The sequence below is a fragment of the Salmo trutta genome, chromosome 20 (genome assembly GCF_901001165.1).
Source record: "Salmo trutta chromosome 20, fSalTru1.1, whole genome shotgun sequence".
In the NCBI taxonomy this organism is placed as follows: Eukaryota; Metazoa; Chordata; class Actinopteri; order Salmoniformes; family Salmonidae; genus Salmo; species Salmo trutta.
The window spans coordinates 49,858,640-49,874,336 of record NC_042976.1 but is presented as its reverse complement, the minus strand read 5'-3'; the positions used below and the strand labels follow the sequence as shown (position 1 = coordinate 49,874,336).

Sequence of the window (15,697 nt, the reverse complement as noted above, 5' to 3'; positions counted from 1 at the left end):
GTTTCTCCCATTCTTCTCTGCAGATCCTTTCAAGCTCTATCAGGTTGGATGGGGAGCGTCTGTCACCGAAAATGTCATACTTGTCGTTGAATATGTCGTATGGGAGATAGAAGGACCAAGGCGCAGCGGGATTGTGGACACTCATGTTTATTACTGATAAAAACATGTAAGGTATCCACTTGAGAAAAAACAAAACAACAAACAATACTCACAACAGCAACAGTGTGGCAGGCTCAAACAAACGCAGTGCACACAACAATTCCCCACAACCCCAAAGACAAACACCTATATAGGACTTCCAATCAAAGGCAACTATACACACCTGCCTTCAATTGGAAGTCCCAATCATCCACCCAACATTTAACAAACACAAACCCCCTGCCACATCCTGACCTAGACAAAGCAATACACCCTCTGCTGGTCAGGACGTGACAGCGTCGCTACACAGCTCTCCTGACAGGTCTCTCCTGAGATGTTTAATCGGGTTTAAGTGCGGGCTCTGGCTGGGCCACTCAAGGACATTCAGAGACTTGTCCCGATGCCACTCCTGCGTTGTCTTGGCTGTGTACTTAGAGTCGTTGTCCTGTTGGAAGGTGAACCTCCGCCCCAGGCTGAGGTCCTGAGCGCTCTGGAGTAGGTTTTCATCAAGGATCTCTCTGTACATTGCTCCGTTCATCTTTGTCTCAATCCTGACTAGTCTCTGAGTCCCTGCTGCTGAAAAACATCCCCACAGCATGATGCTGCCACCATCATGCTTCACCGTAGGGATGGTGCCAGGTTTCCCCCAGACGTGATGCTTCGCATTCAGGCCAAAGAGTTCAATCTTGTTTTCATCAGACCAGATAATTTTGTTTCTCATGATCTGAGAGTCCTTTAGGTGCCTTTTGGCAAACTCCAAGCGGACTGTCATGTGCCTTTTACTGAGGAGTGGCTTCTGTCTGGCTGCTCTACCATAAAGGCCTCATTGGTGGAGTGCTGCAGAGATGGTTGTCCTTCAGGAAGCTTCTCCCATCTTCACAGAGGAATTCTGGAGCTCTGTCAGAGTGACCATCGTGTTCTTGCTCACCTTCCTGACCAAGGCCCTTCTCGCTGATTGCTCAGTTTGGCCGGGTAGCCAGCTTAGTAGTTCCAAACTTCTTCCATTTAAGAATGATGGAGGCCACTGTGTTCTTGAACCTTCAATGCTGCAGACATTTTTTGCTACCCTTCCCAGATCTGTCCCTCAACACAATCCTGTCTCGGAGCTCTACAGACTATTCCTTCAACCTCATGGCTTGGTTTTTGCACTGTCAACTGTGGGACCTTATATAGACAGGTGTGTGACTCTCCAATCATGTCCAATCAATTGAATTTACCACAGGTGTACTCCAATCAAGTTGTAGAAACATCAAGGATGATCAATGGAAACAGGATGCACCTGAGCTCAATTTTGAGTCTCATAGCAAAAGGTCTGAAAACGTATGTAAATAAGGTAGCTGCTTTTATTGTTAATACATTTGCAAACATTTCTAATATCCTGTTTTCGCTTTGTCATAATGGGGTATTGTGTGTAGGTTGATGAGGATTAAAAAAAATATCAATTTTAGAATAAGGCTGTAATGTAACAAAATGTGGAAAAAGTCAAGGGGTCTGAATACTTTCCAAATGCACTGTATTTAGCATATGTTATTGAGGGTGTAGCAAATGCTGTCATTGAATTGGCCATGTCAGCTAACAATTTTTAGCGACATAGTTAGTCTAGCCAGCTATCTGAACTTGTAAACTCAGCAAAAAAAGAAACGTCCCTTTTTCAGGACCCTGTCTCAAAGATAATTCGTAATATTCCAAATAACTTCACAGATCTTCATTGTAAAGGGTTTAAACACCGTTTCCCATACTTGTTCAATGAACCATAAACAATTAATGAACATGCACCGTGCCTTAAGCATGCTGCAAGGAGGCATGAGGACTGCAGATGTGCCCAGGGCAATAAATTGCAATGTCCGTACTGTGAGACGCCTAAGACAGCGCTACAGGGAGACAGGTAAGACAGCTGATCGTCCTCGCAGTGGCAGACCATGTGTAACAACACCTGCACAGGTACCGGTACATCCGAACATCACACCACGGGACAAATACAGGATGGCAACAACTGCCAGAGTTACACCAGGAACACACAATCCCTCCATTAGTGATCAGACTGTCCGCAATAGGCTGATAGAGGCTGGACTGAGGGCTTGTAGGCCTGTTGTAAGGCAGGTCCTCACCAGACATCACCGGCAACAACGTCACCTATGGGCACAAACCCAGCATCACTGGACCAGACAGGACTGGCAAAAAGTGCTCTTCACTGACGAGTGATGGTCGGATTCACATTTATCGTTGAAGGAATGAGCATTACACCGAGGCCTGTACTCTGGAGCGGGATCGATTTGGAGGTGGAGAGTCCGTCATGGTCTGGGGCGGTGTGTCACAGCATCATCGGACTGAGCTTGTTGTCATTGGCTGCAATCTCAATGCTGTGCGTTACAGGGAAGACATCCTCCTCCCTCATGTGGTACCCTTTACCCTTCCTGCAGGCTCATCCTGACATGACCCTCCAGCATGACAATGACACCAGCCATACTGCTCGTTCTGTGCATGATTTCCTACAAGACAGGAATGTCAGTGCTCTGCCATGGCTAGCGAAGAGCCCTGATCTCAATCCCATTGAGCACGTCTGGGACCTGTTGGATCGGAGGGTGAGGGCTAGGGCCAGGGCCATTCCCCCCAGAAATGTCTGGGAAGTTGCAGGTGCCTTGGTGGAAGAGTGGGGTAACATCTCACAGCAAGAACTGGCAAATCTGGTGCAGTCCATGAGGAGGAGATGCCCTGCAGTACTTAATGCAGCTGGTGGCCACAACAGATACTGACTGTTACTTTTGATTTTGATCCCCCCCCCTTTTTTCAGGGACACATTATTCAATTTCTGTTGGTCACATGTCTGTGGATCTTGTTCAGTTTGTCTCAGTTGTTGAATCTTGTTATGTTCATACAAATATTTACACATGTTAAGTTTGCTGAAAAAAAACGCAGTTGACAGTGAGGACGTTTATTTTTTTGCTCAGTTTAGTAATAATGGCTGAATACTGACCGGGCAGGAGCCCTGACCTCCAAGGGGCCCGCATTGATTTTGATAGTCATTCTCACTCAGATAGCATCTTAGCATTGGCATAAGTCATTACAAAATGTGTAGAATTGCAGGAAATAAGCTGTAAAATTGCAACGTTTTCTCTCCGCCCCAAGGCAAAGCATGTAGAATTGCAGTAAACCTGCTTTAAAATGGCAACATTTTTCTATGCACCATGGCAAAATTTGTAGAATTGCAGGAAATGAACATTGAAATGAATTGCCTCTCCACCGCCAGGAGGAAATCCACTGAAATGTTTTGCTGCGAAAGGTGAAGGGCCACCCAACCAAATTGCGCTTAGGGCCCCCAAAAGGCTAGAGCCGGCCCTGCTAAGAATCTCCATTGAAAATATTTTTGAGGCTAGGACTTGTCTTAATCTGTGTCCGGGAAAGCGCCCTTAAATGTCTGACTTTGACACCTCAAATGATAGTTCTACGGTATATAAAGTGAGGTCCAAAACTATTTGGACAGTGACATATTGTTGTTGTTTTGGCTCTGTACTCCAGCACTTTGGATTTTAAATTATATAATGACTATGAAGTTAAAGTGCAGACTGTCAGCCCTAAATTAAATCTGAGCGTTTGTTTTAGACAGGTCCAGAGAGTTTAGGAGGAATCCCCCCAAACATTTTGGGTCAGAAAATATAGAACAACATATCATTTGAAAGAGCCCTTGTTTTTTGGGAAATCAAAATCAAAATCAAATCTTACTGCTGGCAACATCATTAGAATCATGCCGCCCCCCCATAAAGGCCATAAATAATGCGCAGTGGTCATATTCATAGAGTATGCAATGTAGGTCAAGTCACTAAAAGTGCAAACATTTAGTATGAATGGATATGACTACCCTGATAGTCATTATTAAGCAATGCATTTTCTTCTCCATCAACATTACCTTGTACAGTACCAGTCAACATTTTGGACACACCTACTCATTCCAGGGTTTTTCTTTATTTTTTACAATTTTCTAAATTGTAGAATAACAGTGAAGACATCAAAACTATGAAATAACACATATGGAATTATGTAGTAACCAAACGTGTTAAACAAATCAAAATAAATTTTATATTTCAGATTCTTCAAAGTAGCCACCCATTGCCTTGACAGCTTTGCACAGTCTTGGCATTCTCTCAACCAAATTCACCTGGAATGCTTTTCCAACAGTCTTGAAGGAGTTCCCACATATGCTGAGCACTTGTTGGCTGCTTTTCCTTCACTCTGAGGTCCAACTCATCCCAAACCATCTCAATTGGGTTGAGTTTAGGTGATTGTGGAGGCCAGGTCATCTGATGCAGCACTCCATCACTCTACTTCTTGTTCAAATAGCCCTTACACAGTTTGGAGGTGTGTTTTGAGTCATTGTCCTTTTGAAAAACAAATGATAGTTCCCCAAACCAGATGGGATGGCGTAGAATGCTGTGGCAGCCATGCTGGTTAAGTGTCCCTTGAATTCTAAATAAATCACAGACGTGTCACCAGCAAAGCACCCCCACACCTCCTCCTCCATGCTTCATGGTGGGAACCACACATGCGGACATCATCCGTTCACCTACTCTGCGTCTCTCAAAGACACGTCGGTTGGAACCAAAAATCTCATCAGACCGTGTTTCTTGGCCCAAGCAAGTCTCTTCTTCTTATTGGTGTCCTTTAGTAGTGGTTTCTTTGCAGCGATTCAAATCAAATGTTATTTGTCAAATGCGTAGAATACAGTGAAATGCTTACTTAACCTCTCTAGTACATGTGGGACGAACTCGTCCCACCTACGTAACAGCCACTGAAATCCAGTGGCGCGATTTTTGAATCGTTAGAAATGCTATAACTTCAATTTCTCAAACATATGACTATTTCACAGCTATTTAAAGACAAGAATCTCGTTAATCTAACCCCACTGTCCGATTTCAAAAAGGCTTTACAACAAAAGCAAAACATTAGATTATGTCAGCAGAGTACCCAGCCAGAAATAATCACACAGCCATTTTTCAAGCTAGCATATCATGTCACATAAACCCAAACCACAGCTAAATGCAGCACTAACCTTTTATAATCTTCATCAGATGACACACCTAGGACATTGTGTTATACAATACATGCATGTCTGTTCAATCAAGTTCATATTTATATCAAAAACCAGCTTTTTACATTAGCATGTGACGTTCAGAAAAAGCATAACCACCGCAAACTTCCGGTGAATTTACTAACAGTTTGCTAAATTACTCACGATAAACGTTCACAAAAAGCATAACAATTATTTTAAGAATTATAGATACATTACCCCTCTATGCACTCGATATGTCCGATTTTAAAATAGCTTTTCGGATGAAGCACATTTTGCAATAATCTAAGTACATAGCCCGGCATTACAGGGCTAGCTATTTAGACACCCACCCAGGTCAGCCTCCACCAAAATCACATTTCCTATAAGAAAGATGTTCTTACCTTGCTTGTTCTTCATCAGAATACACTGCCAGGACTTCTACTTCAATAACAAATGTTGGTTTGGTCCCAAATAATCCATCGTTATGTTCCAACAGCGACGTTTTGTTCGTGAGTTCTAGAATGCTTTTTCGCGGTGTCGCGCATGGCGCATTGGCGTGTCAAAAATGTCTAAATATTCCATTACCGTACTTCGAAGCATGTCAACCGCTGTTTAAAACCAATTTTTATGCCATTTATGTCATAGAGAAGTGTTAATATTCCGACCGGGAGTATGCATTGAGCCTAAACAGCCGAATAAAATTTCTCCTCAGAAGCGACTCATGCACGCGCATCATTGAAAGGTCCTCCGAGCATCCACTTACAAAAGGCGATAATATATTTCAACCTGAGGTTCCCTCGTAAACCTTCAGTTATTTCGCGGGCTCTGAGAGCCTATTGGAGCCCTGGGAATTGTCACGTTACAGCTAAGATCCTTACTTTTCAATAAAAAGAGGTAAGACGCACGACTCCTTGTCAGACAGGGTACTTCCTGCTTGAAACCTTGTCAGGTTTTTGCCTGCCATAGGAGTTCTGTTATACTCACAGACACCATTCAAACAGTTTTAGAAAATTCAGAGTGTTTTCTATCCAAACCTGAACAATAATATGCATATTCTAGCTTCTGAGTTGGTGTAGGAGGCCGTTAAAAATGGGAACATATTTTTTCCAAAATTCTCAATACTGCCCCCTATACCAAACAGGTTAAAGGCCTTAACCAACAATGCAGTTAAGAAAATAATAATAATAATAACAGTAAATTAACAATAGCGAGACTATATACAGTGGCTACCGGTACAGAGTCAATGTGCGGGGGCATCGGTTAGTCCAGGATCCATGAGACTCCTAAAGGTCTTACTCACATCGGCTACAGACAGCGTCATCGCACAGTCATCCGGAACAGCTGATGCACTCATGCATGTTTAAGTGATACTTGCCTCGATGTGAGCATAGAAATAATTTAGCTCATCTGGTAAACTCGTATCACTGGGCAGCTCACGGCTGTGCTTCCCTTTGTAGTCTGTAATAGTTTGCAAGCCCTGTCACATCCGACAAGCATCGGAGCCGGTGTGGTATGATTTGATCTTAGTCCTGTATTGACGCTTTGCCTGTTTGATGGTTCATCGGAGGGCATTGCGGGATTTCTTGTAAGCTTCCGGGTTAGAGTTCCGCTCCTTGAAAGTGGCAGCTCTACACTTTAGCTCAGTGCGGATGTTGCCTGTAATCCATGGCTTCTGGTTGGGGTATGTACGTACAGTCATTGTGGGGACGACGTCATCGATGCACTTATTGATGAAGCCAGTGACTGATGTGATGTATTCCTCAATGCTGTCGGAAGAGTCCCGGAACATATTCCAGTCTTTGCTAGCAAAACAGTCCTGTAGCTTAGCATCTGACCAATGTTTCATTGACCGAGTCACTGGTTCTTCCTGCTTTAGTTTTTGCTTGTAAGCAGCAATCAGGATAGAATTATGGTCAGATTTGCCAAATGGAGGGAGAGCTTTGTACGCATCTCTGTGTGTGGAGTAAAGGTGGTCTAGAGTTTTTTTTTTGCACATTTAACATGCTGGTAGAAATGAGGTAAAACAGATTTAAGTTTCCCTGCATTAAAGTCTCCGGCTACTAGGAGCGCCGCCTATGGATGAGCGTTTTCCTGTTTGCTTATGGCCGTATACTGCTCATTGAGAGTGGTCTTAGTGCCAGCATCGGTTTGTGGTGGTATATAGACAGCTACGAAGAATATAGATGAAAACTCTCTAGGTAGATAGTGTGGTCTACAGCTTACAATGAGATACTCTACCTCAGGCTAGCAAAACCTTGAGACGTCCTTAGATATCGTGCACCAGCTGTTGTTTATAAATATAGAGAGAACGCCACCCCTTGTCTTACCAGAGGCTGCTGTTCTATCCTGCCGATACAGTGTCTAACCCACCAGCGGTATGTTATTCATGACGTCGTTCAGCCACGACTCGTGAAATATAAGATATTACAGTTTTTAATGTGCCCTGTTGGTAGGATATACGTGCTTGTAGTTGGTCCACTTTATTATCCTGCGATTGTACGTTGGCCAACAGTACCGATGACAAAGGCAGATTTAGCCACTCGTCACCGGATCTTTACAAGGCACCCCGATCTCCTTCCGCAATATCTCCATCTCTTTCTCCTGCAAATGATGGGGATGAGGGCCATGTCTGGTGTCTGGAGCAAATTCCTCTCGTCTGACTCATTAACTTCTTACATCTACACGTTCCGCTAGCGGAACGTCTGCTCCAATATCCAATGATGGGCGGGGCGCGAAATTCAAACTCCTCTAAATCCGAAAACTTACACTTTTCAAACATATGACTATGTTACAGCTATTTAAAGACAAGACTCTCCTTTATCTAACCAAACTGTCCGATTTCAAAAAGGCTTTACAGCGAAAGCAAAACATTAGATTATGTCAGCAGAGTACCCAGCCAGGAATAATCACACAGCCATTTTTCAAGCTAGCATATCATGTCACATAAACCCAAACCATATCTAAATGCAGCACTAACCTTTGATGATCTTCATCAGATGACACACCTAGGACATTGTGTTATACAATACATGCATGTCTGTTCAATCAAGTTCATATTTATATCAAAAACCAGCTTTTTACATTAGCATGTGACGTTCAGAACTAGCATTCCCACCGAACACTTCCGGTGATTTTACTAAATTACTCACGATAAACGTTCACAAAAAGCATAACAATTATTTTAAGAATTATAGATACAGAACTCCTCTATGCACTCGATATGTCCGATTTTAAAATAGCTTTTCGGATGAAGCACATTTTGCAATAATGTAAGTACATAGCCCGGCGTTACAGGGCTAGCTATTTAGACACCCACCCAGTGTAGCCTTCACCAAAATCACATTTCCTATAAGAAAAATGTTCTTACCTTGCTTGTTCTTCATCAGAATACACTGCCAGGACTTCTACTTCAATAACAAATGTAGGTTTGGTCCCAAATAATCCATCGTTATATCCAAACAGCGACGTTTTGTTCGTGCGTTCTAGACACTATCCCAACGCTAAATCTCGGCCACGAGCATGACGCAAAATATGACAAAAAATTTCGAAATATTCCATTACCGTACTTCGAAGCATGTCAACCGCTGTTTAAAACCAATATTTATGCAATTTATCTCGTAGAGAAGCGATAATATTCCGACCGGGAATCTGCCTGTCTGTAAACTGAGGAAAAAACCAAAAGCCGGGGGCGGGGCGTGTCACGCGCCTAAGGCTTAGTCCATTGACTGACCACTCAGCATTTGCTCTCGTGTGCTTCAGCCAGGGCTTTGAATGACATCATTCCTGTTTTTCCCGGGCTGTGAGACTCCATTGTTGACGTGAGAATTGTCACGTAAGAGCAGAGATCCTTTGTAAACGACAGAGATAATAAAGAAGGGCAAGAAATGTTCAGACAGGGTACTTCCTGAACAGAAGCATCTCAGGTTTTTGCCTGCCATAGGAGTTCTGTTATACTCACAGACACCATTCAAACAGTTTCAGAAACTTTGGAGTGTTTTCTCTCCAAAGCTAATAATTATATGCATATTCCAGTTTCTGGGCAGGACTAATAATCAGATTAAATCGGGTACGTTTTTTATCCAGCCGTGAAATTACTGCCCCCTAGATGTAACAGGTTAAAGAAACATTATTCGTCCAGTTCAAGGTGAGTAATCACTGTTCTGATGTCCATTAGCTCTTTTCAGTCATAAGAGACAGTGTCAGAAACATTATGTACAAAATAAGTTACAAACAATGCGAAAAAAATTACAAAATAGCACGGTTGATTAAGAGCCCATAAAATGGCAGCCATCCCCTGCGGCGCCATCTTTCGACCATGAAGGCCTGATTCACACAGTCTCCTCTGAACAGTTGATGTTGAGATGTGTCTGTTACTTGAACTCTGTGAAGCATTTATTTGGGCTGCTATTTCTGAGGCTGGTAACACAAATTAACTTATCCTCTGCAGCAGAGGTAACTCCGGGTCTTCCTTTCCTATGGTGGTCCTTATGGGAGCCAGTTTCATCATAGCGCTTGATGGTTTTTGCAACTGCACGAAGAAACTTTCAAAGTTCTTGAAATGTTACGTATTGACTGACCTTCATGTCTTAAAGTAATGATGGCCTGTCATTTCTCTGCTTATTTGAGCTGTTCTTGCCATAATATGGACTTAGTCCTATTTGGTAAAAGACCATCTTCTGTATACCACCCCTACCTTGTCACAACAAAATTGATTGGCTCAAAGACATTAACCTCTCTGGGGCATGTGGGACGAACTCGTCCCACCTACGTAACAGCCACTGAAATCCAGTGGCGCGATTTTTGAATCGTTAGAAATACTATTACTTCAATTTCTCAAACATATGACTATTTTACAGCTATTTAAAGACAAGAATCTCGTTAATCTAACCCCACTGTCCGATTTCAAAAAGGCTTTACAACGAAAGCAAAACATTAGATTATGTCAGCAGAGTGCCCAGCCAGAAAAAATCAGACACCCATTTTTCAAGCTAGCATATCATGTCACATAAACCCAAACCACAGCTAAATGCAGCACTAACCTTTGATGATCTTCATCAGATGACACACCTAGGACATTGTGTTATACAATACATGCATGTCTGTTCAATCAAGTTCATATTTATATCAAAAACCAGCTTTTTACATTAGCATGTGACGTTCAGAAAAAGCATAACCCCCGCAAACTTCCGGGGAATTTACTAACAGTTTGCTAAATTACTCACGATAAACGTTCACAAAAAGCATAACAATTATTTTAAGAATTATAGATACATTACTCCTCTATGCACTCGATATGTCCGATTTTAAAATAGCTTTTCGGATGAAGCACATTTTGCAATAATCTAAGTACATAGCCCGGCATTACAGGGCTAGCTATTTAGATACCCACCCAGGTCAGCCTCCACCAAAATCACATTTCCTATAAGAAAAATGTTCTTACCTTGCTTGTTCTTCATCAGAATACACTGCCAGGACTTCTACTTCAATAACAAATGTAGGTTTGGTCCCAAATAATCCATCGTTATATCCAAACAGCGACGTTTTGTTCGTGAGTTCTAGACACTATCAGAATGCTTCTTCACGGTCCCGCGCATGGCGCATTGGCGTGTCAAAAATGTCTAAATATTCCATTACCGTACTTCGAAGCATGTCAACCGCTGTTTAAAACCAATTTTTATGCCATTTAACTCGTAGATAAGTGATAATATTCCGACCGGGAGTATGCATTGAGCCTAAACAGCCGAATAAAATTTCTCCTCAGGAGCGACTCGTGCACGCGCCTCATTCAAAGGTCCTCGGAGCAGCCACTTACAAAAGGTGATAATGTGTTTCAGCCTGAGGCTCCCTCGTAAACCTTCAGTTATTTCCCGGGCTCTGAGAGCCTATCGGAGCCCTGGGAATTGTCACGTTACAGCTAAGATCCTTACTTTTCAATAAAAAGATGCAAGACGCACGACTCCTTGTCAGACAGGGTACTTCCTGCTTGAAACCTTGTCAGGTTTTTGCCTGCCATAGGAGTTCTGTTATACTCACAGACACCATTCAAACAGTTTTAGAAAATTCAGAGTGTTTTCTATCCAAACCTGAACAATAATATGCATATTCTAGCTTCTGAGTTGGTGTAGGAGGCAGTTAAAAATGGGAACATATTTTTTCCAAAATTCTCAATACTGCCCCCTAGCCCAGACAGGTTAAGAAAGAAAGACATTTCACATATTAATGTTTAACAAGGCAAACTTGTTAATTGAAATGCATTCCAGGTGACGACCTCATCAAGCTGGTTGACAGATTGCCAAGAGTGTGCAAAGCTGACATCAAGGCATATTGTAACTACTTTGAAGAATCTCAAATATAAAATAGATTTTGATTTAACACTATTTTGGTTACTACGTGATTCCATGTGTTATTTCATAGTTTTGATGTCTTCACTACTATTTTACAATGTAGAAAATAGTAAAAATAAAGAAAAACCTTTGAATCAGTAGGTGTATCCATAGTTCTCACCGGTCTGTGTTTTTTTTTCTTGATAATTTGAAATCTCTGATTGCAGTGACTGACTACCCAAACCAGACGTAACTGGTTTCAAGTGGCCAAGAGACGCCATGTGATCTCCTACTTCTTACTAGTGGACGAACTGGGAATCAGAAAGGGGATATACTTACATCAATAAATAGGTAGAAACCTCCTCATATGTGACCGACCAGCTCAAATCGTTCTTATGTAGCAAAATTTGAAATTGTTTTTTTTACACTGTATAAAAGTAGAGACTCAGAGTGACAAAATGGTATATCATACACTACAGTTGAGGAACAATGGGAAAGTAATTCTGCTTTGATAGTGATAAACTTGTAAACTCACTTTTGAGAAAATGGCCTTTAAATATTTTGGTACGACTACTGTTAAGCCCTTCTTTGTCTATACCCATTCAGCATTGTTCACACCCTCTTAAGTTTTAGACCCACCCATCTCTTTAACCCTTTCACGTGTGAGTTCCAAATATCTCTAATGGTCACCCCAGCATGAGTTTTTTTATGCACGTGATATTAGAATGTTCTCTCCATTCCAGAATGTGATTGTTACACAACAGTACATTTAATCCGCTCTGCCTTCAAACAAAGGCACGCAGCCTGTTTTTATTTATAGGCTGTTTTCAACTTGTCAATTTCAAATTATTTTCTAACAAGTTATTATTTTCTAAGAACAGTTGGAATTGAGGTGTTCCACCTCATTCATTATTATAAAAGTAGTCATTTTTACTTTTGCGGACCAATTCATTTTTTTGACATTTCTGACCCAGACAAAATTCCCCAAACACTTCCCAATTGTTTGTGCAGTTCAAGTCTGCAGACATTTGCTCATCTCCCGTCCTGCATACACATGTTCACATTTTCCGTCTGTTGCCTGCATCGCAATCAAAGTTGTTTTCGTTACCAATAATAACTTTGGAAATGTGTGTTTCTATCAAAGTGCCTTATTACGTTATAATAGTTTCTGCATGTCGTGTTATGTCGTTTCTACTGTCGCATAATGTTTTTGTGTATATTCCTTGTAACCGCGGACACACGAGGTAACGTTACTCATTTCATAACTTTTAGGGTGCTATATTCAAGCGTGCTTATGTAGTTAGCTACATTCTTCTATTAGCTCTGGAAAACAATGCTAATTGCGTCAGAGAAGTATTAGCATGTGTTGTATTTTGAAGCTACCCTGGGTATGACTCCCAAGTGGCACAGCATCTCAGTGTTAGAGACGTCACTACAGACACCCATGTTCAAATCCAGACTGCGTTTCTATCAAAGTAAGTGCCTTATTACGTTATAATAGTTTCTGTGTGTCATGTTATACTGTTTCTACTGTAGCTCACTGTGTGTATGGAGTATAATATATTTGTGTATATTCCTTATAACCGCGGACTCGCGAGGAAATGTTAATCATTTCATAACCTTTATGGTGTTATATTCAATCGTGCTTATGTAGCTGGCTACATTCTTATATTAGCTCTGTAAAACAATGCTAGTTGCTTCAGAAGTATTGGCTTGTTGTATTTTGAAGCTACCCTGGAAAAATTGAAAAATATCTTCTTATATCACTTGGTCGTTTTCTGAGTGCATGCCACAAAGCTGTTTATCATGTCCGCCTTATCCACTGCCCCCATTTTAAGGTTATAGTCAAGCACGCAGTCTGGTTTGATGTTTCTCTCTCCCGTCAGGTGGTCCACCTTCCCTATGGGCGAAATGGTTGCTGTATGGACAGTGGAGAAGACATGGACGACTCATTTGTCATGGCACTTTACTGCCAGCTGTTGACATTTCTGATTTTGTATAACGGGTCATTTAGGATGGCAGTAGCGTTGTTGATGAAGTGCAGTCATAGCAGCAGAACTAGGAAGCAGTCTTGGGAAAAGAGGGTGGCAAAGAAGGGAGTTGCAAACATAGGATCTGTGCTCCAGTATTCTCTTAGGGAGTTCTTCTTTACTATCCCCATGAGAAGGACTGTCACCAGGAAGGTATACATTTCACTAATTGTGGTTGTCCCCCCCACTCCTGGCTCTCTCTTCTCCTGGAGCTCCAAGGCATGGTGATCGGTCTCTGCTATTTCTCCCACCAGCTCCTCTGTCAGAAACAACTTGAAGCACTGCCTCAGATGAAAAAGGTAAGGGGCGTTGCACTCCAGACTGGGACTCATCAAAGCAAACAGCAGGGCCAAGAGGGGTGAAATGGCTGGCAGCCTTCCAGCTACCACAGAACTCCTGTACTTCATCCACTATCGGTCTGCCTCCATCACCACCAGCGTCTTCAAAGGGAACTGGGACTTTGTCAGGGACAAGGGGTCCTCAGATTCAGAGTTCTAAATGGCTGGGGGGCAGCTCCTCACGGTCACTGTCAGAATCTGATTCCTGACTTTCAGACTCATTTTTTATATCTCCAGAATTTCCGCATTTGTGAGTTGTCTCCTTTTGAAAGACATTGCTAATGCTACAGCTTAGCTCATTAGCTACATACATAAACAACAACACTGAATGGCTCAGAGTGGGAGTGAGAGGTTACGTGATTTACTGCCTGCACGCGCCATTTCTATCAATTAATCACTATCAGAAAATGTTGTGTGGTATTATTGATATATTTACTATTTTATTCACGTTTTTCAATTACCGATGATAAATCATGAATTCCAATTTTGCATAGATTGTAATGGGAACATAGTATGTGTGTAAAATACGTTTTTGAATGTTGTACTGATTATGATGAGCTAAACTAATTCCAGCTATGTGTGTGGAGCCGTGTTTGTTGATATACAATGCATTCTGGGTTTCACGAGATGATCTGTCGGACCAAAGATGCTATAACAAAATGAGGTGAGTAAAGGTTCACAAATTTTTGGAGAACTTCAGTTAGTGAATGGTGGGATGTGAACGATGGTAGATGACACACCCCTTCAACATGCATACTATAAACAGACCAAACTCATCTTGTCTTCTCTTATTATCTTTGGTTTCTGTGAGGAAAAAAAGCATGGCTGCGTGCTGAAACTAATCGTCGGATTACTTTCAATTTCTACAAAGTGTTATACTCAATTACTTTGATCAACGGTGAGCTCACCCGTGATGTGATAAATTATACATAGTTATTGCTATTAGTTAATTCATATTGTAGTTTATGTCAGCCGAGTGTTAGAAAATATGACCGCTTGTGTTGCGTCAATCTTTCCTCAGTTAGCACTAGGACAAATGTATCCTACATTTTTTCCGGTTTGGATGATTGTGTTATGCTATAGATACTTCTGAACATTGCATCCAAAAATAAACTGCTCACATACTGGACATGACTGTGTTTGTGTAAATAGTTTCTGAAAAAAGTGTGGCCAGCTCAAATGCTGATTGTTGCGTCATTCGAAACTGGCCGTTCTAAATAAGCGTTCTAAATGAGCATTCTAATCACATGGGTGTGATTGTACGCTTCAGGGACCACTCTAGAATGATCACACCCGTGTGATGGTATGTGTGAAAGGGTTAAGGGTTGATCTGAGCGTTCTGTACTAACAGCAGTCAAGCACCCAAGCGAACTTACTAGCTACTTCCAGACACAAGAGAACAGCTCATTGAACATTACTTGCCCTAGCAGAGCTGGTAAGGCTGTTATGTTATCCAGAGCGTTGGTTACTGCAACTTTGCTGTCAGATTGTCTGTTCATAAATTCAGAGCGTTTCGCTCTCGGAGCGTTCAGAACGCACACTGGACGCTCTGGCTGATGAGTAGGGTTGATCCGAATGTTCTGACCTCACAACGGCAGCCAAGCTAACTGGCTAACATTGACTAGCGTGCTAGCTACTTAGGCTGTTTTCATGTTATCAGAGCGCTGGTGACTAACTGTGCTGCTGGCAACAAATTAATTACACTTGTTTGCAGGTGTTGAGCATTCGTAAATTCATCAGTTATTCTGTGCTCTGGCACACTCAGACGAGAGTCTTTTGCTAAGACATTTAGCTTACTAGCTAGCTAGGTAAACAATGAACCAT

General features: G+C 41.9%; 1 protein-coding gene across 5 annotated transcripts in view; it reads right to left on the bottom strand.

The window, feature by feature from the left end:
• LOC115156213 (melanophilin) overlaps positions 1–15,697 on the bottom strand; it is a 158,227-nt gene that overhangs the window by 6,407 nt on the left and 136,123 nt on the right. The window lies entirely within an intron of this gene.